This window comes from Nomia melanderi, unplaced genomic scaffold (genome assembly GCF_051020985.1).
Source record: "Nomia melanderi isolate GNS246 unplaced genomic scaffold, iyNomMela1 scaffold0014, whole genome shotgun sequence".
In the NCBI taxonomy this organism is placed as follows: Eukaryota; Metazoa; Arthropoda; class Insecta; order Hymenoptera; family Halictidae; genus Nomia; species Nomia melanderi.
Window position 1 is genome coordinate 7,600,846 of NW_027475130.1, and position 955 is coordinate 7,601,800.

The following is a 955-nucleotide window of genomic DNA, read 5'->3' on the forward strand; positions in this document are numbered from 1 at the left end:
CAGGGCCTCCTACAGACAATGCACTTTGATTTATTGCGCTATCTGTAATAGCACCCGAGATATCACCAGATATATATTGGATTTTACCCTGACCCTGAGTGTCCGGCCCCATGAGACGGTCGTTGTCTCGGCCCCTGGAGGTCCGAGGACGTTCCCGCTGCACAGATTCATGCGCCAGGGCCTCCTACAGGTAATGCACTTTGATATATTGCGCTACCTGTAATAGCACCCGAGATATCACCAGATCTTTATTGGATTTTCCCCTGACCCTGAGTGTCCGGCCCCATGAGACTGTGGTTTTCTCGGCCCCTGGTGGCCCGAGGTCGTTCCCGTTGCACAGATTCATGCGCCAGGGCCTCCTGCAGATAATTCACTTTGATTTATTGCGCTATCTGTAATAGCACCCGAGATATCACCAGATCTATATTGGATTTTCCACTGACCCTGAGTATCCGGCCCCATGAGACTGTGGTTTTCTCGGCCCCTGGTGGTCCGAGGTCGTTCTCGCTGCACAGATTCATGCGCCAGGGCCTACTGCAGATAATTCACTTTGATTTATTGCGCTATCTGTAATACCACCCGAGATATCACCACATATATATTGGATTTTTCACTGACCCTGAGTATCCGGCCCCATGAGACGGTGGTTTTCTCGGTCCCTGGTGTTCCGAGGTCGTTCCCGCTGCACAGATTCATGCGCCAGGGCCTCCTACAGACAATGCACTTTGGTTTATTGCGCTATCTCTAATAGCACCCGAGATATCACCAGATATATATTGGATTTTCCCCTGACCCTGAGTGTCCGGCCCCATGAGACTGTGGTTTTCTCGGCCACTGGTGGTCCGGGGTCGTTCCCGTTGCACAGATTCATGCGCCAGGGCCTCCTACAGACAATGCACTTTGATTTATTGCGCTATCTGTAATAGCACCCGAGATATCACCAGATATATATTGG